This window comes from Nannospalax galili, unplaced genomic scaffold (genome assembly GCF_000622305.1).
Source record: "Nannospalax galili isolate Female #2095 unplaced genomic scaffold, S.galili_v1.0 scaffold202, whole genome shotgun sequence".
Classification (NCBI taxonomy): domain Eukaryota; kingdom Metazoa; phylum Chordata; class Mammalia; order Rodentia; family Spalacidae; genus Nannospalax; species Nannospalax galili.
In genome coordinates, this window is record NW_008349000.1 from 4,724,492 (window position 1) to 4,748,795 (window position 24,304).

The following is a 24,304-nucleotide window of genomic DNA, read 5'->3' on the forward strand; positions in this document are numbered from 1 at the left end:
AGCACCATTTGCTAAACATGCTGTCTTTCCTCCAGTGAATGTTCTTGGCCTCTTTGTCAAATATCGGGTGGCTGAAACTGCACGTACTCATATTTGGGTCACCAAAATTTTGAGTGTTGACAGCAATTGTATTGAATCTTTAGATTACTTTTGGTAGCTTTTACACTTTATAATATTAATTCTCTTTGTGTATAAATACACTATACTTTTCCATTTGTGTCCTCTTCAATTTTTTTCATGAGTGGTCTATAATACTCAGCATATAGCTATATCTCTCACTTCTTTCATTAAATTTGATGCTTGGATTAAAGGCCTGGGCCCCCATGGCTGACTTTGTCTTAAGAATTTTTTATGTTAGTATAAATAGCATCAATTGCTTCATTTCCTTTTTAATTTGTTAGTGCAATAAAAACCCATTGCTAAGAGCCATGTGCAATGACATACACCTGTGACAGATACAACACTTAGTAGGCCAAGGCTGGAAGGAGGTCAGCCTGGGTTATACAACAAGACCTTGTCCCAGAGAGGAAGAGAAAGACAGAAAGAGGGGGAGGAGAGAGGGGAGAGGAGAGAGAAGAAAGGAGCAGAGAAAGTGTGGGGGGAGCTACCAATTTTGTACATTTATTTGTTATAACAGGGTTTCAGGTGGTATCTTTGCAGTTTCCTATATATAAGGTCATGTTGTGGACAAACAGTGACAATCTCACTTGTCCTTTTCTTTCTTGGATTCCTTCCAAATTCTTTTTCTCCCTTAAGCTGCTCTGGAAAGGATTTTAATGTGGTTGTACTAGTTAGTTTTAACTGTCAACTTGACGGGACGTATGATCACCTGGGAAGAGAGTTAAAAATGAGGAATTATCTAGATTAGGTTGGCCCGTGGGCATGTCCTTGGGGTATTGTCTTTGTTAATTGTAGAAACAGCGAAGCAGCGGTGGGCAGCACCATTCCTTGGGAGGGGGTCCTGAACGGTGTGAGAGTGGAGGAACCTCACTAAGGGTAAGCAAGCAAGGATCTTCGTGTTTATCTCCCTCTGCTTTCAACTGGCATGTGTTGCTTTAAGTTCCCACTTAACATCCCCACAATAATGGATTGTATCCTGGAATTGTGAGCTACATAAGCCCAGAGCTCCTTAAGTTTCTTTTTGTCAAGACACTTCACCACAGTAACAGAAACTAGGACAGTTATGTTGAACAGAAGTGGTGAGAGGAGAAAACTCGCTTGCTCTGGCTCTTACAAAAGAGTGTTATGTATTTTTCTCCGTTGAATATGTTAGATGTGGTGTTATTGTGTACGCCCTTTATTGTATTGAAATTTACTCCTTCTAAGTCAAATTTATTGAGGATTTAAAAGTATCTTTTTCAAATCTAATGAGATAATCATAAGTTCTTCATTCTGTCATATGGTGTAGCATTTGTTCCTTAGGACGCAGCAAGGCACCCTTGAATCCAAGGAATCAGTCTCACTTGCTCATGATGAAAGGCCTTTTCAATGTGATGGAGGATGTGGTTTGATACTATGTTAAGGGGTTCTAATATCTATCTTCATCAGCATTATTGTCCTTGCCTTGTTTTAGTTGAGATGATACTGACCTCATACACTGAATTTAGAAATATTTTTTTATTAGAGCAATTTGAACACTGGCATTACTTCTTTAAATATTTACTCGATTTCTCTTCTGAGACCATCTGTTTCTTGCCTTTACTTTGATGTAAAATTTTCTATAATTGATTCCACCTCTTTGCTCAGTATTTGTCCCTTTGGATTCTGTTTGTTCTTGACTCGGTCTTGATGGATTATATGCTTCTAGAAATGTACCAGCTTCCTCTAGGTCATCCAATTTACAGGCATAGAATTTCCTATCACAGTCTCTGTGGTCCTTTACAGGTTTCCGTTATCAGTTGTAATGTCACCTCGCTCTTTGCTTTTTGCTTTTATTGGTTTAGGTAAAGGTGTTTGAGTTTGTTTTATCTTTTCAAAGAACCAGCTCTGGGTTTTGCAGATCTTTTCTGTTGCCTTTCTAGTCTCTGTTTAATTAATTTCTACTTTGGTCTTTATTATTTCTTTTCATCTGCTGACTTCGGCATTAGCTGCTCATTACATTTCAGGTTCCCAAGTGTAATGTTTATTTGAGATCTTCCTTCTTTTTTGATGTAGGTATTTATTGTTATAAACTTCCCTCCTACAATTGATTTTGCTGCATCTCACAAGTTTTGGTATATTATGTTTCCATTTTCATTTATCTTGAAATGTTTTAGGAACATCTTTTCAAAGAAGAAATAAACCATCTTTTTGTTGCATTGATTATTCAATAGCATTTTCTTTATTTCCTATGTATTTGGGAACTTTCCAAAATTCCTAGTTACTGATTTCCATTTTTATTATTTCTAGTTTATCATCGTACAATAACTACCACTGTAATCTATCTTACTTTTCACATTTACTATTTCTTATTAAAAATATATAAATCTACATGAAGCATATATTACACATGTATTATATATATTTAAAATCTTATCCTCTTGGTAAATTTGCTTCTTTATCATTATGTAATGATTGCATGTGACATATACATGTAACACATATTCAATGTGTAGTATTATTATATACCAATCTTTGCAAGCAGTTCTGTGGTATGTTGACTTTATTTTTCAAGTGCGTAGCCAGGAGTGGTACAGCTGTATCACACAGTAGTTTTATTTAGCTTTTTGAGATTTGATCAGCTGGTCCAACTTCCATCTGCTTGACCGGCAGAGTGGCTTCACTGTAAGGTTCTCCAGGAAGCTTTCCAGCAGAATTATTAAATGTGATAGAAGTTCTCCTAATAGGGTACTTGCTTCAGTTGCTAAGATCAGAAGTTGAATTATTAAGTTGAATCCAGAGGAACTCTTTGTAAACTGGCATTTAACTCAAGAATGTGTGCTCCTCTAGCAATACCACTGCACCTCTGTTTGGTCAGATGAGCTTGTTCCAAAGCCAACCACACAGCAGCTATGATAAATCTGTAACTGAAAATAATCCAAAAATATTAATAACCTAACTGATAGATGTGGGGGTTAATCTTCCAGATCAATAAGAAATGAACTGCACAGCTCCTCTAATCTGAACCTTGCCATTTTTTTTTGTTTTTTTGCTTATTTTTGATATTTTTTAAGTGTACTTAGAGATAGCAGTTACAATAAGCAGGGGTTGATGTAAATTACTTTTATTTTTTTACAGAATCTATACTATAATTCTGAGTTTTAGAAAGGAAGGTTTATAAGGTTATTTTGAAAATAAGTGAACTTGAACATGTTGTTTGAAGATACCAAATCTAGATTCTAAACACAAAGTTTAAAATGATTCCCTGAGTGGACCACAATACAAAGATTTTTACTTTCAACAATGAGATAATCAAATAACTTATTTATCCAAAATTAAAAATTTAAACTACTAAGGATTTCATTTTCTCTTGAAAACATGATCAGTATTATGATTATTAATATTAAAAGACATTTAGATACATTTATCCTTAACTGACTTTTAGTTCACTTCTACTGAATTTTAAGTTTTCTCTTTTTTTCTTTTTAATCACTGCTGGAGTATCAATTACAAGTTGTTCATATACATAATGTATCATGGTCAGCATTAACAAATTATCTGTAACTTTCAGCACTTTCTATTCTCCTGAAAGCACTTTTATGAAAAATATTATTGATTGGTGGACTAGTAAAACCCTGTTCATCCTTGGAGGATTAATTTAAATCCAACTTCAGCCTCAAAGACAGTTCTTATCCAATCCCTTAGAGTTTAGACTTTTCTTTCATGTCTGCATTTTATCTTTATTTTCTACCTCCAATAATAACTTAATTATCAGGTAATTTGTACATTTACTCAATTTGTCATTCATTTATTCATCCCTTAATAAGCATTATCTAAGTATATTTTATATGTCAACCACTGTGTAAAAGTCTAGGAATATATAGCAGTAATCATTCTTTGTCTTCAAAGATCACAAATTTTAGTAGGTAAAAAAACTTGATTAATATTAAATTACAGATGTAGGAAAGGCTCTATGATCAGGGGAATACGTAGAGTATAAGAAGACGAGGTCAGAAAAGCTAGTTCTGTGAAAGGGTGTCGAGGAAAACCTTGGAGAGGAAAAGACCTTCACCTGGATCTTAAAGCATGCATAGCAGCTTGCTAGGTGAAGAAGAGGGACAGCCCATGGGAAGAGACTAGGCAGTCATAAAATGACTTAGGAGCTTTCAAGTGGACATGCCTTCACTGGTATCCCACCCCATGTCAGATGTATCACTTCCCAGTGGCCACTTTCTCAGACATATGGAGAAAGTGGGTTTCTCTGTTCATACTTGAATAGAAATAGAGTCACCAGCACTTGTCTGGATGGCTCCTAAAAGTAAGTTAGGAATTAATGTTCCACATGTCAGAATAATTAAATGCCCCACCAAGTGAGACATTGTGTTTAGTCAGCATGACTTTATTGGGAGGGAATTTCCCAAAACTGAGAAATCTGACGTTGTTTAACACACAACTCTCAAATCTAACCCTTTGTAAAAACAGACAACAGATGTCAGGATTAGATACAAGCCTTTTTATGGGTGGTGTGTATGATAGTGTCTGAAAAGACCTGGTATCAACATGGATGCTCAGATGGTCTGTGCAGAGCTGCCTACAAAGTCCCTTGTTTCACCACTTGAGTGGAAACTATGTTTTATTCCTTTCTTATAAAATAACATAAGCTACAGGTTCTTAAAGCCTTTCTCAATAAGCAGAAATTCATACTTTATTCATATTTTATATTTAAGTTGTTAATGTACAGTCCTAAAACTGCATAATATAGAGGAATGGGATAATGGCCTGTGACCTCTAGAAAACAAGTTGAGTTCAAAAATACAGCACTAGGGACACAGAGGCTTTCAGGTCACAGGAAGCTCACACATGTGAACTTGCAGCAATGGTGGCTTCATCCCAACCCAGTCAAATGTCCAAAGTAAAGCAAGGGAAATGGGTGGCGGTCAGGTCCTAGTATAGAACCTGTTGGAAACTGATTACTGCTGGGTGAGGGAGAGCAGGCTCCAGGGATGAACTTGCATGGCAGAATATCTAGGTACAAGTGCTTGACCAGATGAGGCTTAACATGTATGGTGGAAAACATGAGGTCCAGGAGGGGGGCATGGTTGGGGAGGAGGCTTAATTTGATTAAGAAGTGTTGTATGAAATGTACAAAAGTTCAATAAAAATATATTTATAAAGAATATAGCACTAATAAAACCTATTTCAGGGACTAGAGAGATGGCTCAGCAGTTAAGTACATTGGCTGCTCTTGTAGAGAACCTGGGTTCAGCTCCCAGCACCCACATGGCAGCTAACAACTTTCTGTAACTCCAGTAATAAGAGATTCAATGCTCTCTTTTGGCCTCTGTAAGCATTGCTTGCTCTTGGTCCACTTATATGCAGGCAAAACCCTCACCCCTCACACATACGGAATAAAAATAAGTTAATTAAATAAAGAAACTCTAGTGTGTGTGTGTGTATGTGTGTATGTATGTATATATGAATGTATGTATGTATGTATGTATGCATGTAAATAACATAATCTGGAAAACTCAATCTCTGGTTGAGTGAAGTGGGAGAGGAATCTCCATCAAGATGCATCCTGGCTAGATTTGTAATAGTATTACCTATCCCACAAATTCTTTCAAGCCTTACCTATATTTATAAGAAAGTAATGTTTCTAAATGAAAAATATGGATATACTCTGTGATAAATTCTGATGAATAAAAATGTTTTAAATAAAGTCTCTAAAATAGTTTAATAATCGTAGTTCATTGGGTATTTGTCCATTTAACTTCTTCGATAAAAGAAATTGTGTTTTGAAAGAAATAACTAGGATGAAAATTTGTGCTCAGTGATTAATGATGAAAGCACCATAGTAAAACCATGGCGGGATAACATGGCAATAGAATACTGACGAGGAAGAAGGCCAGTGAGGTTTCATCCTCAAAGTCTCTCAGTGGCATTCATACTGAGCCAGGGATTTGTAGAATGTGAGGTAAGCTTCTAAGATATCCTGGCAAAAATACAGGAGGCAAACTTCCACTGACTAGCACCAATGGAAGACAGAGAGAATTTTCTAGAAGTTTGTGAGCATGCAGGTGAAGGGGTTCATGCTGGTCTATAAGGAAAAAAAGACATGCTAACATATTTTAAGCTAAAATAAAAAAAGTCAGCTAAAAGAAAAAAAGACATGCTAACATTTTAAGAGAAAAGAGGAGGGGGGCAAGACACAGGAGATCAAATTGGAGCAGATACTGGCTCCCAAAATAAGAATCTAGGGAAGTCTCATATTTTATACATATATGTATATATGCATATATAATCAATATATATAATCATTCCCTTATTTCCCTACCTGCTGGCCTGCCTCTTAGGAAAACGTCATTATTAGCGCTATTAACTACAGTGTGCAGTGTACGAGAAGACCAAATTACTTAGATGGAGCTGAAATGAGCTGTTAACTACCACACTTTATTCACATTCTGTTCACTGTTATCCTTCTGGATGTCTAGGACAACTTAGCATCTGCAGGCAACATTCTGAGGACATTCTGTCTAAGTCAGTTACCACAATGCTATCTTGAATTATGGTTGACTCTTTTGTGTCATTTCCTTTTGAATGCCTCTAGATTCAAAATTTTGTAGCCCACATTGGGCCTCTCTGTCACTATGTGAGGTGAGAAATCATGCTTCTGTATGAAGTGGGTAGGTAGATATTAGTTTGATTGCTCACCAGGGGGAGAGAACTGTAAGGTAATTTGCATGCACTGATGCTCAGAGATAACTTAAAAGTTAGCTCTGCTTTCTTTGACATTGATGAAACAAGACTATACCCACAGGCAATGGCTCAAGGTCACACTTCGGATTTACTTCAACTTTGATTTCCCTTCATTCGATGCCCACAAATTTATATTGGTAAAATGAGCTTACTTTGTACTGTGTGACCTATCTTAATGAATACTGATGTTATGTAACTTCTCAGACACAGAGCTCAATGAGACTCTTCCATGACAGTCTCTGGTGGATCGAGCAGAATACAATGACTTTCTGATTTGCTTTCTGCCTATGAAGCTAAATATTTTCCCCAGCTTCCTTGTTTAAAAAAAAAAGAATAAATACTATATTCTAATAAAGTTCTGTGCCTCAAATGTTTTACTTCTGTTATATGAACATGTCATTATATTTCTAACATATGAAAATGCTACATACATGGGACATTCTCTCACCCAATATGGGTGCTAGGAACCAAACTCAGGTCCTCTGAAAAAGCAGTATGGGTTCTTAATTACTGAGTTGTCTGTCCAGCTTCCTAATCAATGCATTCTGAAAAATTACTTTTGCACTCAAGATTTTGTTTTTTAATCTACCCTCATTTGTACTTTTCGGGTTGCTAAATTTTATTAAATGTGAAGTAAAATTTTAGAATATTTTTATATAAAACGTGAAATAGATCAGTATTTTCTCTCGATATAATTGGGGGACTAATTCACCATCTTTTTCCCAATTTGAAATTGTCATTTTTATTGTATTGAAGGATCCACTCTAGAATCCATTCTCTGTTTTTGGATTTATTTATTTATTTATTATTTATTTATTTGTTTGTGTGTGTGTGTGTGTGTGTGTGTGTGTGTGTGTGAATGTATGTCACATGTGTGTTTGTGCACATGGAGGCCAGAAAAGAGTATATGGTTTCCTGGAGCTTCAGTTTCAGGTGGTTGTGAGCCACCCAATGTGGGTGCTGGAACTGAATTCAGGTCCTCTTCAAGCCCCCCAATGATCTGTACTTATGGCCTTATTACACTGCTTAAGTTAGTATGCCTTGGAAGTATTGTCTGATTTTTAAATTTTTTTATTTTAAATTTTGTGTATATTTCTGTGTCTGCATGTAGTATGTGCACACGTGAGTGCAGATGCCTACAAAGTCCAGATGGTGTTGGATTCCCTGGAGCTGGACTTATAGGTGGTTGCGAGCATTCAACATGAATTCTGGGAACCAAGCTCAGATCCTTGGTAAGAAGTACACACTCAACCACCAAGCCATTTTCCAGCCCCTAAGTTATTTTCTCTAGCTCCAGACCCAGGTTTTCTATTTGTTAACTACAGGATCTGGGAAACATTAAGCAAGGTTCACCTATAAAATGTAAATATTATGAAATGGGAATAAAGTCATAAGGGCACCCAACTCCTAGGGTTGTTATGAGGATTCAAATCATGATAAATCACCTAAAGCAAGATAACACAACTGTTTATAGGAAAGCTAGGAAGTGTTGGTCACCAATATAAGTTCAGAGTTAGGTTTGCTACTACACACCACTTGGGAATTATTTGAGTGTGCAACAGTTGTCTACTGTGGATTGCCAAGGCCACACATGCAAAGCATTTAGCATAGGCACTGGTAAACAGGGATCCCTGGAATGGAGCATCATTGCTTTGATTGTTGTTGTGATTATTTATAGCACTGCTCAGCTCTTGTCATCCCATTCAGTGCTCCTTCCCCTATTTTATATTATGCAAGGCTTCTTTTCGCAAAACTGAACTCCTCAGCCAATAATGCCTAAATAAATCTTTGCTCCTTTAAAGGAAATAAGATGAAATAAAATAATAAAGCTCAGGTATGACCTTCTTCCAATTTAAATATTTTTTCTACAGTAGAATTTTAAGCATACTGCTTAGAATAGTATTTGAAGAGTTAGTAAATCTGGGAAGCCTTTTATTTCTCTAGTCATATTTCATGTTTCTTTTATCACAGTAGAAAATTATGCTGTGACTTCAGAATAGCATTCTGGAGTTCTACAATTGCTCTGGAAATAAAGTTAAGCTTTTTTTTTTCATTGATATCATTACAGGCTCTTCTTGTTAGAAAAAAAAAAACCGTAGCTAAATAACCCTTATCACTACCACTTATTGATATTTTGCCTGAGTACCTGTAAATTATCACAGGAAATCTCCACTGAAGGGCCATATATAAATGAATGTTCTGGAACAGTGAAGTAATGATGATGTACTTGCATCCTTTGCTGGGAAGCCCTTGTCTGCCATGGGGAGACAGAAGGGATGGTGTTGGGCTCCTTCCGTAGCTAAATAACCCTTATCACTACCACTTATTGATATTTTGCCTGAGTACCTGTAAATTATCACAGGAAATCTCCACTGAAGGGCCATATATAAATGAATGTTCTGGAACAGTGAAGTAATGATGATGTACTTGCATCCTTTGCTGGGAAGCCCTTGTCTGCCATGGGGAGACAGAAGGGATGGTGTTGGGCTCCTTGCCTCACACCTCTGCTCATCCTCACCCTGTGCCTCTTGCTAAACCCTCATCTGAAGACTCCAGCTCTAATTCTTTCCTGCTGTGGGCCTTGCTGAATTCTGACCTCAGTTCTCTCTCTCTCTCTCTCTCTCTCTCTCTCTCTCTCTCTCTCTCTCTCTCCCTCTCTCCCTCTCTCTACTTACTTTCCATCCTCACTCATTCCCTCCCTTCCTCCCTATCCCCTTCCTCCTTTCCACAGAGATAACCCATATGAGTAAGTGATCTTATCCCCCATCCTTCTCCCCTACATCACTCCTCCACAAGCACTGTTCCTAGACATGTAATCTGGGATTTTATGAACTGCCAGGGTTGGCTGCTACCATTGAGAACTTGGTATAAATACAGATAATGGATATCATGATTATTTCAATATTTAGTAGGGTATATAAATCTTGACATTCATATAAGTGCGGGAACTACATTTTATATATAACTACTAAGTTTTCCTAAATCATGATTCAGAAAATGTTGAGATGTTTATCAAAATACTTTTTAAATTTATTTTTTATTGAGCTTTTAAAATTTCATATATTTCCCACTCACATCCAGACCCCCTCCCCCATCCATGTCTCCCCCCCCAACCAAACCCTACACCCTCTGTAACACATTCTGAGTCCTATTCATTCAGGTGTTTGTACCCAAATGTCCTTCAGTGCAAATGGGACCACTGGAGTCTAGTCAGCCAATCCAGTGGTTGTATGCAAGTCACGCTCACCCTCACCCAGCAGCAACCAGTCTCAAATAGTTCTTGATCTAGTGCCGACCCTACACCTATTTCTCACCTCCCCTTTGGGCCCTTGTTTGATTGAACTGAAATGGGTCCTGCATTGGACGCCACCACTGCAGCAGGCATACATGAGCAAGCCTCCACTGGCCTGGAAGCCTCCACCTCATACGTTCATGAACCAGCCCTGGCTCTTACAGTCTTTCTGTTTCCTCTTCCGCCTCCTCTGAGCTGTGGGCGAATGAAGTTCCATAGCAGAGTCCCATGGTACACTCTACAGTCTTATTCTCCAAAACTTGACCAGTTGAGGCCTTCTGTGTGTACACTCTGATGTACATGGAAGCCTCACTGGTGAGAGTTCAGGGGTGCATTAGCCCTCTCTCTACCCCTTATTCCACTATGTTTCATGAGCCTTGACTGCAGATGTGTCACCTAGTATTGGGCATGCCCCAGGTGCATGTTCTCTATGCCTGATCAAATGTGTAACTCTGCAGTAGCCTCCATCTGTTGCAAAAAGAAACTTCTTTGATGAGTGCTATATGGTATGTTTACGCTCTAAGGGAGGTCTCTTCTATCTTGCACTGTGTTCCCTTCCAAGCAGTTCCTAGGTGTACATATGCATTAATGTTCAGACACACATGCATTTCTCATAGGGTTTCTAGGGCATCACTTTTCCCTCTAGGTTTCCTAGACTCCCCGAGATTCACCCATCTCTACTCTTTTCTCCCATCCAGCCTCCCTCTTCCCTCCCTTCAGAGTACCAGTGCCCCCACCATTCCCACCATCCCCCCAATACCTCCCAACTCCTGCCATTCTTCCATTCCTGAGTTCCCTCACTCGCTGCCCCCATGGTCACTTGCAAGTTCCTCCCTCCTCACTCCCTGCCAATTACAATTTTTCCACCTCCCTCAGGTAGCATCTGTTCCCTACTATCTCCCTTTCAGGTTGTTTCTTTTCCTTTACCTCCGTGTATCTTTGCCTTTACCTGGCTCCTGGTGTTACTTCAGAATTTATATACTCACATATAAGGGATTGGTGCTATAACCCACAAATGAGGGAAAACACACATTGCTTGCTTTTCTGCATGTGTGTTATTTCACTTAGTATAATATTCTCTAACTCTATCCATTTACCTGCAAATTTCATAATCTCATCTTTTCTTACTGCCGAGTAAAACTCCATTGAGCAGATGTACCCACTTTTCATTAACCATTCATCAGTTAAGGGACATTTAGATTGTTTCCATTTCTTAGCTACGGTGAAGAGAGCAGCAACAAACCTGGATGTAGAGGTATCTCTAAGTACTATGAGTCCTTTGGGTATATGCCAAGGAGTGGTATCACTGGATCATATGGTAGTTCAGTTTTAGTTTTTTGAGGGTTCTCCACACTGTTTTCAATAGTGGTTGCACAAGTTTGCATTCTCACCAGCAGTGAATGAGCGTTCCTCCTTCTCCACGTCCTCTCCAACAATTGTAGTCTTTTGTTCTCTTGATCTTGGCCAATCTGACTGAAGTAAGATGAAATCTTAAAGTGGTTTTGATATGCATTTCTCTAATTGCTAAGGAAGTTGAGCACTTTTTAAGGTGCTTCTTAGCTATTTTTATTTCTTCACTTGAGAACTCTCTGTTTAGGTCTATCACCCATCTTTTTATTGGGTTGATTATCTTCTTATTTCTTCCGTTTTTGAGTTCTTTGTGTATTCTGGATATTAATCCTCTGTTGGATGTGTATCTGGTGAAGATTTTCTCCCACTCAGTGGGTTTCCTCTCCCCTTTCTTAGTTGTTTCATTTTCTGTACAGAAACTTTGTAATTTAATGAGGTCCCACATATTGATTGTTGACCTTATTGCCTGAGTAGCTGGTGTCTGGTTTAGAATGTCCTTTCCTATGCCTATATCTTGGAGGGTGCTGCCTATGTTGTCTTCTAGCAGTTCTGAGTTTCAGGTTTTATATTGAAGTCTGATCCATTTGGAGTTGACTTTTGTGCAGGGTGAAAGATAAGGGTCAAGTTTCATTTTTCTGCAGGTGGAGATCCTGTTTTGCCAGCACCCTTTGTTGAAGATGCTGTCTTTCCTCCATTGTGTATTCTTAGCACCTTTGTCAAATATCAGGTGGCTGAAATGACATGAACTATTGTTTGTTTCTTCTATTTTGTGCCATTGATCTATGTGTCTATTTTTGTGCCAGTACCATGCTGTTTTTTGACTAAAGCTCTGTCATATAATCTGAGATCTTATATGGTGATTTCCCCAAGCATCGTTCTTTTTGCCCAAGATTGTTTTGGCTATCCGAGGTCTTTTGTGATTGCATATGAATTTTAAGATGATTTTGTTAAGCTGCGTGCAGAATGGCATAGGTATTTTAATTGGATTTGGATTGCATTGAATTTATAAATTGCTTTTGGTAAGATGGTCATTTTCACAATATTGAATCTACCAATCCACGAGCACGGTAGGTCTTTCCATCTCCTAGTGTCTTCCTCTATCTCTCTCTTTAGAGTTTTGAAATTTTCTTCATTGTAGAGATCATTAATGTTATGTGTTGTTTATTCCTAAATATTTTATTTTTTGAGGCTATTGAGAATGGGAGGGTTTCTTCTAGTACTTCTTCTGATTGCTTGTTATTGGTATATAGAAAGGCTTTGTATCCTGCCACTTTACGGACAGCATTGATCAATTCTAACAGTTTTCTAATGGAATTTTTGGGATCTCATAATATCATATTATCTGCCAATAGGGATATCTTGATCTCTTCTTTTCCAATTGGTATTTCTTTCTCTTGTCTTAATGCTCTAGCAAGGGTTTCAAGAAATATATTGAAAAGGAGTAGAGATAGTGGACAGCCCTGTCTGGTTCTTGATTTTAATGGGAATGCTTCCAGTTTTCCTCCCTTTAGGATGATGTTGGCTGTGGGTTTGTTGTATACCGCTTTAATTATGTTGAAGTATGTTCCCTCCAGACCAATTCCTTTTAGAACTTTTAACAAGAATGTGTGTTGGATTTTGTCAAATGCCTTTTCTGAAACTATTGATATGACCCTGTTGTTTTTGTCTTTAAGTCCATTTATATGTTTTATTACATTTATTGACTTATGGATTTGAATCATCCCTGCATCACTGGAATAAAGCCAACTTGATCATGGTGGATGATCTTTTTGATACGTATCTGTACATGGTTTGCAAGTATTTTTCAAGTATCGTTGCATCTATGTTCATTAAAGATATGACTCTACAGTTTTCTTTTTTGTTGTATCTTTACCTGTTTTGGTATTAGTGTGATACTGGCTTCATAGAAGCAGTTTGGGAGTTCTCCCTCTGTTTCTATCTTTTTGAATAATTTAAGCAGTATTGGTTGTAGATTTTCTTGGAATGTCTGGGAGAATTCTGCTGTGAATCCATCTGGACCTGGGATTTTTTTAGTTGGGAGGTTTTGTATTACTATTTCAATTTCCTTATTTGTTACAGGTCTGTTTAGGCTGTTGGTCTCCTCTTTGTTTAACTTTGGTGGTGGTCATAAATTTAGGAATTCAACCATTTGTTTTAGGTTTTCAAATTTAATGGCATATAGATTTTTTTACAGTATTCCTTTGTGATATTGTGGATTATTTTTTGGTGTCTGTTGTGATGTATCCCTTTTCATCTCTGTGCTTCTTGAATCTCTATAGGTATATCTTACCCTAATTTAGGGAAGTTTTCTTCTATAATCCTATTGAAGATCTGTTCAATGCCACTGGTCTGATCTTCTCCTTCCTGTATGCCTATAATATGTAGATTTGGTTGTTTCCTGTTGTCCCACATTTCCTGAGTATTCCATTCCTGTGGTTTTTTTGAATTTTGCATAGTCTTTGCTTAAGGAGTCCAGATCTTTAACTTTATCCTCCAGTCTTGATATTCTGTTTTCCATTTCATTCATTCTGCTTGTGAGACTTTCTCCTGTTGTTTCTACTTGGTTTATTGAGTCTTTGAGTCCTGTGTTCATTTCCATTTGGGTTTTCCTCACTATTTCTGTTTCTTTAGTGAATTCACTTTTCCAAAATTATGAATTGTTTTTGATATTCCATTAAGCCACATATTTGTATATTCTTGGGCTTCTGTCAAAAGTTTGTGCCTTTCCTCCTTGAGTTTTTTGAGCTGTTTGTCTGTGTTTTCTTGTAATTCTTTGATCATGTTTATGATTGTTCTTTTAAATTCTGTGCCCTGGAGTTCTACAGGGTGGTGCTCAATGTTCTGCCCTTCTGTGGGACTTGTGGGTTTTGTTGAGGACATGTTTTCCTGGTTTTTCATATTGTCTGTGTTTTAGCCTTGACATATTGTCAGTTATGTGTTCAACAGGAACTTCTTCTCTGCTTTTGTTTAATTTAATTTTGGTTCAGAGTCCTGGCTGAGTAGCTTTGTCTGCCTGACCCCGAGGCTGGGAGTTTGGCTTGAGGTGGACACCTGGGTGAGACTTTAGGGTTCTATTGGTAGGGTGGGTGGTTAATCTGGTTTTGGAAGGTAGTCTAGGGATTTGGAGTTAAGGCCAGCCTGTGATAGAGGCCTGTGGGGAGGGACAGTGATGAGAGTAGTGAGGTAGCTGTCCTCCCGTGGAGAATAGGTTGAAGCCAAGGCTGGACCTGCCTGTGAGAGAAGCAGGCAGGGGATGGGGTCGGGGGTAAGAGAGGCCAGCAGAGGGCAGAGGGAAGGAGGATGAGAGAAATGGGGGAGGGAGGCAATGAGCTTGATCCAACTGATCAGAGTCCTGGCTGAGCAGGTCTGTCTGCCTGATCCTGGAGCTGGGAATTTCATGGAGGCTACCTACTGCCCTGTAACTCCAGTTCCAGATCTGACCATCAAAATACTTTTATGCTTAAATCACCCATGCCTTCTGGGAGCAGCATCATTCGCCAATGTGGGGTGCTTCTGTTTAAACTCTTTTTATTAAAATGACAGTATTTCTAATTTTTTTTAAATTTTATTATTTTTTATTTTATGTGTATGAGTGTATTGCCTGCATACATGTGAATGCACCCATGTCCTGCAACACTGCAGAGGTCAGAAGAGGGCTTCGGATTCACCTGGAACTGGAGTTAAGGACGGTTCATAGCCACCGTGTGGGTGCTGGGAAACGAACCTGGGTCTTCTGCAAGAGCAGTCAGTGCTCTTAACCACTGAGCCATCTCTCCAGCCCCGTCTAAATATTCTTTTTATTATTTTATTTTAGTGTATGAGTGTATTGCCTATATTTATGTAAGTGCACCCATGCACCCATGTCATGCAACAACTGTATTTTTAAATAGCTTACAAACTAGTGGGGTTTCCAAAGATTTCTTCATGCATCTTTAGTTTTGGTTAACCTTCCTTCCCCATCCCCTGTCCTCATCCCCTTAAACCTTTAGCACCCAGTATCTTCCCCTTGTTCTTTCTTATTACATGTGTTCTACTCTCCCCTATTAGATTTTTTACTTGGACGGCAGACCACAGGTTCTCGAGTAGCTTCTTCATGTACACATCCCTTTGTTTGCGTATTTACCTGGCCCCTCATTTCCCCATCCCCATCACTCCACTTCCTGCTTGAGCCATTCTAGTCCTGGCTTTCCCCCTTTACGTTCATCTCCCCTATATTCTACTACCCCCCTTCCTAAATGTGCCCCTGTACCAATGGCCCTTTTCTGGTTTCCTAGCTTCCACATGTGCTTCACGTTAAACACACAAAGCAAAAGATTTGAAGCACCCCCACATGAGAGAGAACATTCGGCAATTTTCTTTTTGAGCCTGGGGTACCTCACTTGGCATAATTTTTTTCCAGTTCCACCCGTTTACATGCAAACTAGTGATTAAATGAAAATCTTGGTGTCAAGCACAGGTTACCTCTCTATGAGTTACTGGTCAGAGAGCCCCCAGATATAGTGTTGTATTAAGGGGAAAGCACTCTGCAGCCTCTTGTTTTCTGCATATGGGTCCGTTGTTGGTTTCTGTCTTAATCACCTTCTGCTAGGTAAGGAAGCTTCTCTGTTAAGAGTTGGTAGCTGCATTAATCTATGGATATAATAATAAGTCATTAGGAATCAGCTTAATACTGTAACTAACAAATGGCCATGGCAGGGGGAGGTTTCCTGGAAGGGGCAGTAGAATGCAGTGATATAAAGGGGGAAAGGGGAATAATAAAGTAGGAAGGGTTAAATGGGGTGGGAAATGGGAGAGCAAGTCAGAGAACACTAACAGCCTTTAGAAAGAGCCTTATGGAAACATACCACTTCTTTAAAAGATTCTTAAAGAACACACATATACATTATTAAAAGGGATTAAAAGGAGTTACCTTATAACAGAGGGACATATCCCCTACTAGACACCATAGGCTAACAAAATAAAATCCCAGTGCCAGGAATAGGCTGCCTGGCTTGGAGCACTGATGACCAACGGTCCTCTAGACCCTCAAACAATACTAGCCATCACCCCTGCTCTGGGTTACTCAACAGAACTTGACAATAAGAACCTATTCCTGAAGACACTACATATGTGAACTGTAGAACAAATAAGGAGAAACCAAGCTAGCTCTGACTCCAAAGCCTCATCTCCAGTGGCTAGTGTCCACAGTGTTGGAAGGTGCTATGCATGTTACCAGAAGGAAAAGGTAATCATCAACCTTATCCAGCTGTGAGTCCTGTGAACTGGCCTGGCAAGATATGCCCACCAGTGCAATAGTGGCAGGATTATTATGGGAGTAACCAACCACTTTCTAATTGGATTAAAGGTCTACTTCATAGGATGGAGCCTGGCATATGATATCAGGCTTGGGAACCTCAGCCTAGGCAGGTCACAAGATATAGGGGAGAACTTAATACAAGTTTTGTAAACAAATAAAAAGAAAATATTTAAAGGAGAAAATTAAGACAATATTTCAATGTTTCTCTAATGCCTATAATTAAATTCAAGTTTCTAATTTGGTATACAGGGTCACCATAATTTGGTCACAACAAATATTATTGGCTTTTATTACCATGTCTTCCATGTGCTTATGGATCACACACTCTAGTCAAACCATTCCATAGACTTTCCAGTCCCCATCACTTACCAAATGCTTTGGCTACTACTTTGACCTCCTACTGCCTGTTCCAGTTTTTGATAATCCTTCTCACATTTAAGATTCAAGTCAACCCCTACATCAAGGCCTTATCTAACCTTGATATTCCAGCTTCATCCTCAAATGGAAATTCATTCAGTCAGTCCAGGAGTGCTTACTGAGAAACAATAAACACTTCTGGTGATGAAGGCACTAGTGATGCAGTACTTTATAAAACTAAGCTTTATGCCTTTGGACACTTAAAGAATTTGGTTCATGCCTTTCTTATGACACTGACTTTGTGCAGTGGTTATTTGTGTGCATGTCCCCTCTCCTCTCATAGATAATCACAATCACTTCATCTGTATGTGCCCTGCATCAATTTCCTGTAGGTTGTACACATGACTCATGCTCATCAAAGTGTATTGGACTGAATTGAAATCCTCCACAGGGATGAACACAAAATAGATGCCCAACATTGATTGACATTAGACACTTCAACAATTGCAGATCATTCTCTGTAATGGAAAAGTTGCTCTACAGATGCTGAAGTGGAACAAAACAAGCAAGATGCTGTTGACTTTCTGAGGCTGCATTGTGTTTGCCTCAAAGTGTCCTCAACATTAGGATCTTAAAGTAGAGTACTTTGAGTTACTCTTCAGAGAAAGCACCTGAAATAATTACAAACCCAGGTATGATTTACTGGTCGTGTTGGTGAACTCAGATAAGAGAATATGAGCACGGTGCTCCGTGTCAGCTGAATTTCCAGGAATAAAGCTTAAGAGTCTCCTTTCTTGAAACCCTCAGATAGGCAGACCCAAGAAGAAATAATGGTAATAAAAAAGCCTAGGAGATATGTGACTAGCCTCTAAATCCTGCAATAAATGTGCTTTGTTGAACATTAGTGTCAGTATGTCATAGCGTCAGCTCATTTGATGTGGCATAACTGCAGTAAGTCTTCCTAAAATGTCAAAATACAGGCGATAGCTCTTTTTTTCCTGTGGAGGAAATATGAAAGTGCAATAACTTTTTCTACTGTATGCAGGCCACTGGACAGGTCTGTTTCTCTACTCCCAGGCTGGTTGTCAAGCAGTTGCACCTCCAGGAATGGGAAATGTTATTCCAGGGTTTTCTGGTGATTGGTCTCTTGTATTTACTAAAAGGCAAGGAGGTCAAGTTCTTGGGAACAAGCAGGGACTACAGGGCAGGGACTACCAGGGGAAACTCTGTGGCTCTGAAGGATCTATTTGCAGGGTGTGTCTGTGCCTAGCATTGTGTCCAATGTAAAGCAGGTGCTCAGGGAACATTGACTGGCTGTTGTGTGTGGAATGAATGTCAGCTTCTCACTACTGGAATCAGATGCTGAGATATGTGTTGTGAACCTAGAGCCTGCCTATGGAGGTATGCAAGTGATAGGGGTTTGAAAAGATGTCCTGAAGTGCTGTGGGTAAGGGCAGTACGTGCCTATAATCCCATCACTCAGGAAGCTGAGGCAGGAAGATTTCAAGTTCCAGTCCAACATAAGTTGTATCAAAGAACCCTGTCTCAAAAGCAAACAAAGGAGACCCTAAAAACATATTTCGATGTATATTGTTAGCTTTATACTGTGTTTGGAAAGATCACCTTTCACTAGCAACTGCAGACTTCCCAAGGGCAAGATATGCAATTAAAACACCATGTGTCCTCCATAAATCTTATGAACTCCTGAGCATGCTTGATGCATGATTATTAACTAATTAGGAGTGAAAAGTGCACATGGCAAATTCACAAGCCACAAGAGAAAATACATATGGGCCTCCACTAGGGCCCAGAAGCAAGGCTACTTCTGGGGCTCATCTCCTGGCTATCCTCGCCCATCTGCTTTACTGCTGAAAGACTGCAGGCAGGGATGGTGCCCAGTGGATAACCGAAATTGAACATCTGTCAGCTCCCTTTCTCTCTCCTTGTGATAAGCTGGCCTTTCCTTCTACCTGTCCAATTCCATCCCTGCATTATGAAACTAGCTTTTTGGTCGCTCCTTGGAAGTTCCCTAAAAGGAACTTTGGAAAAACAATTGGCTACTTTAATTATATCCTATACATTTTAGAATAACTAAGAGAAGTATTTTATTTTTTAAGTTTTCTCAAATATTTAAAGTCTCAGTCAAAAACAAAATTGCCTAGGGGAGCAAAAAAGACTAAAGGGAGGGGAAGGAGGGAAAAACGAAAGGTGATAAGGTAGAGGGAGAATATGCTGTAACTATATATGAAAAATACCTTATACAACTATGGATAATAAAAATAATAAAATGGATTATCAATAAAGGGGACATCTAATCCTTTAAGTATGCTGATGACTCCATCAGGGTTGGCATGCTTAGTGGCATTTAGACTCACATGATTTCCTTTCTGAGCAGGTGTCTCTGACAACAGGCCACAGAACCTTCTCTAGCACTGTCAGCAAGAATGCAACCCCTTCACTCAATCCAGAAGAACACTGCTTGAAATTTATATCTTAGATGAAATCTTCAAAGTACGCTACTTTTGAGAATCCATAGCCCCTCCCTCAGCTCTTCCAGGGACAAGATGACATAGCTAAACCATCATACATTAAGACAGGGAAATCACTCTGAGGTTTGTCAGAATTTACAAAGATACTATGCAGACTAAAAGTAACTACAGACCTTATTCTCAGCCCCAGCAAGGAGTTTAATAGTTTGACCTGGACCAGGCACTTCACAGGCATACAGACTTTTTCCTTCAGAGTGAGCTTGCTCTACAAATTCTCATAAATTTTCTGAGAATTTTATGGATTAATGTAAATGAAAATGCCTTGAAATGCTACCTGCATATATATAAGGACCTGGTCATATTCACAGAAGTAGAATCACTGAATGCTCTTTTTTTCTCTCACTGAACAAATACCTGTTAATGCCTCCCATTGTTATCAGAGGAACTCAGATTCCTTTGGGAAGGGTTCTTAGTCTCATCTATAAAAGAATTTAGAAATGGACTCAAAAGGGAGTTCAAGCACAACTTTATCAGGGTTTAGGAGAAAATATAGTATAGACTAGGTAAAAGTCCCAGCAGATGCCAGGAGAAGAGCTGGAGAAAAAGTCATTCCTTTCAACTTCAGCATGGAATAGAAATAGCTTATTAAGAAAGGAAAAAGCACTGGACATGGTGGTTCACACCTTTCATCCCAGCACTCAGGAGGCAGAAGCAGGCAGATCTCTGTGAAGTCAAGGCCAGCCTGGTCTACAGAGCAAGTTCCAGGCTATCTGGAACAAGAAACAGGGCTGGAGAGATGGCTCAGCAGTTAAGAACACTGACTGCTCTTGCAGAAGATGCAGGTTTGAATCCCAGTACCCACATGAGAGCTAACAACTGTCTGTGACTCCAGTTCCAGGGGATCTGACAGCCTCTTCTGTCCTCCTCAGGCATTGCATGACACGGGTGCACTTACCTACATGCAGGCAATGTACACATACACATAAAATAAAAATAATAAAATATTTTTAAAAAAGAAAGAAAAGAAAAAAGCACTGCCAAGAATGGAAGTGGGTAAGGAAAGAGTCCCCCAAACCTTCCCTCCTTGTGGCATGTGGTCTTTTGTGTCCCTCCTGCTGTTTCTATTTCACTCTCACTGTTTCCTATGTGTTCTGTTCCTTAGATGATGGCAGGATAAGGAAAGGCTTCCAGCCCTTCTCTGTCAGCTGACTTCTTTCATGTGTTAATCTTCCTACTCTTATCACACCTTTATCCAGGCAGTGTTTTCAGTGTGGGATAGAGAGGACAGTGAACCAAAACTCTTGTTCTCAGAAAGTTCACATGCCAGTAGGGAAGACAGGGAGGACTCTTTGATACAGTGACATGATGGCAAATCCATGAAAGAAACAAGGCACAAAGCCATGAGCATCTCTGTAAAACTAGCATTCTACAGGAGAAGGCCAGTTAAGTACAAAGACCCCAATAACAGAGTATGCTCAGTGCCTTCAGGGAAACAGGAGGAGGATGACAAGGCAGGAGCCCAGTGATTGAGGGTCAGAATGGCTGAAGAAATGGTCTGAGTGATGACAGAGCACGAGCAAGTGATTCTGGCAGTGCCCTGGGTGTGATGGAAAGATATTGGAGGGCTTTGAAAAGAGGATGAGCAAGGTGCACCTTCTTTTTAAAAGGATCTGGACTATCAATCACAGGAAGAAAGATGGATGCCAAGAGACCTTAGAAACATTGTTCAGTGATGTAAAAAAGAACTGATTATGGCTTAGGTTAGGGAGGCGAGGGTGAAGGCAGGGATTTTGGGTACTGTTTGAGGTACAAGACTGCTGATTCGCTGGGTATGAGGTGCAGAGAATAAAGGAAGGAGTTGCTTCCATTATGGAATACGCTTTCTTTGGGTTAGAGTAGGGATGGGAGGAATCAAAGAGAACAAACCTAACATTACTGTTTCCTAAAAAGTTACTTATCAAGCTTCTAATATATATGGCCCAATGCCTGATCTTAAAGAAATTCACAATTAAGCAAATTCCAACCAGGCAGTGGGGGGAGGGGGGACATGAAACAATATTTTCCTGAGAATTAGTTTGAAACCACAAACCTCAAAGTAGCGGTGGTAGCGATGGTGGTGGTGGTGGTGGTGGTGGTAGGTGTGTGTGGGGGGGGGGCAAATAATATCACCCTCTACCTTATTTTTTGAGACAGTCTGAAGCTCACTGTTTCCGTGGGCTGGCTGGCCAGCGAGCCCTCAGAATTCATCTGTCTCCCCATTTTCCCCTCCCCAGCTCTGGGGTTACAAATGTACACTGCTGTACTCAGTTTTTACGTAGGTGTTGGGGACCTGAGATCATGTCTTCATGTCTTCACAAGAAACACTTTAGCCATTAAGCCATTTCCCCAGAGCCATTTCCCTAGCACCACCCCCTCCCTTCCTTTCCTTTCTAAAGGAAAAAGTAAGATAGTGGTATCATCTAAATAAATTTCTCTCATAACCATTCATTAAAGACAAAGGTTAGTTTATAGTTGTTGTTATTGGGGAATTTGGAGGTAATGAACCATAGTCAACACATAGTACAAAGATTTAATTTAATTAAATGAATTTAGTTTGATAAATGCGAGTTCAAATCATGGCTCCATCACCAATGTGACCATGGCCAAGTTCTTTATGAGCTCTGAACTTCCTTCTGACTTCTATGGATAATTATATGCTAGGTCATGGGGTTGTTATTGAAAATGGCACACCAGTGATATCATATTGACTCTTGATAATTGATGGCTGCTTTTGTTGTTACTTATTCTTCATGATCTTACGCCCTTCAACATCTACTGTACCCTCACACTTACTCTTCGGTGAATACTATTCACAGAGATAGAAGATCTCTGCCTCAAACCTCTCAATGACAATGTATTAGTTTCATTTCCTGTTGTGACAAAAGCAGCTTAAGGAGAAAGGGTTTATTTTGGCACACAGCTCCGAAAGGGATACCATCCACCACAGTGAGGGTGTCATAGCATCAGGAGCATCAGGCCCACCCATCATGTTGCTTTGGCTATCTGGAAGTAGAGAACAAACAGGAAGTGTGACAGACAAGTCTCTAAAACCTCAAAGCCAGCAAAGATCTACCTCCTAAAAGTTCCATAAACTTCCTGAACAGCACCACCAGCTAGGAACCAAGTATTCAAACACAGGAACCTATGGGGAACATTTCACATTCAACCCGCAAACAGGTAAGGATAATTCTCATATTCTTCAAGTTCCCTGAGCGCCTGGTACTGTAGTGGGAGTGGTAGGTGCATTGCTGCTAGATATTCAGCTATGTGTGTGTAGAGCATTTACTAATTAGCATGCAACTGTGACATGAGAGCAACTTGCTGACTGGCAGGCAGCAATGTAATATGTGTGGACTGCTACTTGAATTATAAGGTGAAATTCACTACTTGAATTATAAAGGTGAACCTCACACTTCCACTATTAGTTTGGAAGGTTTGCCATAACAGAATGTAGCAGAAATAAATGCCTTAAACAACAGAAATCTATTTTCTCAGGGTTCAAGATGCTGGAAAGATATCTCAGGTCAAAGTGTTGGCATGGTTGGCTCCTTTTGAGAAATACAACAAGAATCTGTTCATTGTTTCTCTCTGAGATTCTAGTGGTTCTAGATAATAATATTTGGCATTCTTTGTCTTATAAAAGCATCATCCAGTCCCTCTCTTTTTTATTTTTTATTTTTATTTTTTTGGTTTTTTTGAGACAGGGTCTCTCTGTAGCTCCAGCTGTCCTAGAACTCACTATGTAGACTAGGCTGGCCTTGAACTCACAGAGATCCACCTGCCTCTGCCTCCTGAGTGCTGAGTGCTAAGGCGTGCACCACCACGCCCGGCTCCCTCTCTTATTTTTATAAGGACACCAGTCATATGGAATAAGGGCTCACTATAATCTAGTATGACCTCATTTTAACTAATTACTTCTGTAACACCCCGTGCTCTAAAAGGTCACATTTTGAGATGCAGAGGACTAGGACTTTAACCTATGAATTTGGGGAGACATGATGAATCCCACAATACAGCCACTCTCTGTGTCATTCTGGATGTGTTTTCATATATAAGACCTTGACTTTCTCCTGCTTTCCTCTTCCTTGTATTTTAGTTTCCTAGTCAGTATTTAATAAGCCCAAACCCAGGAGTCACCAATGGCAGTTCTCTGTATCCATACCACTGCTGACATTATCACTTTCCAATTTGGGCTTTGTGCTCTGGAAAAGAAGGCAGGTGTCCTGGCTAGCTTCCATATTGCTGTGATAAACATCATGACCAGAAGCAGCTTAGGAAGGAAAGGGTTTATTTCACCTTACAGCTTATATTTCATCATGGAGAGAAGCCAGGGCAGGAGCTCAGAGCAAGAACCTGGAGGCAGGAGCTGAAGCACAGACCATGGAGGAACGCTGCTTACTGACTTGCTCCTTTGTCCTGTGCTCAGCCTGCTTTCTTATATAACCCAGGACCACCTGCTCAGGGGTGGCACCACCCACAGTGCATTGGGTCCTCCCACATCACTCAATAATCGAGATAACATCCCACAAACATACCCATAGGCTACACCAATAGAGGAAATTCCCCAGTTGAAGTTCCCTCTTCCCAGGTCTGGCAAGTTGACAACTGAAGCTGTCCAACATGGGAGGCACATCAAGAATATGCTGG